Consider the following 815-nt stretch of genomic DNA (forward strand, 5'->3'; position numbering starts at 1 on the left):
ACAACCTACACTACCTTTCAAAAGTTTGGGGTCACTAAGAAATGTCCTTGTTTTTGAAAGAAAAGCTATTTTTCTGTCCATTAAAATGACATAAAATTGATCAGAAATACAATGTAGACATTGTTCATGTTGTAAATGACTGTTGTAGCTGGAAACGACAGATTTTTGATGGAATATCTATCAGCAACCATCACTCCTGTGTTCCAATGGCAAGTTGTGTTAGGTAATCCAAGTTTATTATTTGAAAAGACTAATTGATCATTAGTCAGAATAGAAAGAGGAGTGGGAGGACCCGGTGCACAACTGAGCAAGAGGACAAGTACATTAGAGTGTCTAGTTTGAGAAACAGATGCCTTACAAGTCCTCAACTGGCAGCTTCATTAAATAGTACCCGCAAAACACCAGTCTCAACTTCAACAGTGAAGAGGCGACTTCGTGATGCTGGCCTTCTAGGAAGAGTTGCTAATAAAAAGCCATATCTCAGACTGGCCAATAAAAATAACACATAAAGATGGGCAAAAGGACACAGACACTGGACAGAGGAACTCTGCCTAGAAGACCAGCATCCCGGAGTCACCTCTTCACTGTTGATGTTGAGACTGGTGTTTTTCAGGCACTATTTAATGAAACCTTTTTTAAATGATAAACTTAGATTAGCTAACACAATGTGCCATTGTAACAAAGGAGTGGTGGTTGCTGATAATGGGCCTCTGTACGCCTATGTAGATCTTCCATTAAAAATCGTCCGTTTCCAGCTACAATAGTCATTTACAACATTAACAATGTCTACACTGTATTTCTGTTATTTTAATGGA

The sequence above is a fragment of the Oncorhynchus tshawytscha genome, linkage group LG15 (assembly GCF_018296145.1).
Source record: "Oncorhynchus tshawytscha isolate Ot180627B linkage group LG15, Otsh_v2.0, whole genome shotgun sequence".
Lineage (NCBI taxonomy): Eukaryota > Metazoa > Chordata > Actinopteri > Salmoniformes > Salmonidae > Oncorhynchus > Oncorhynchus tshawytscha.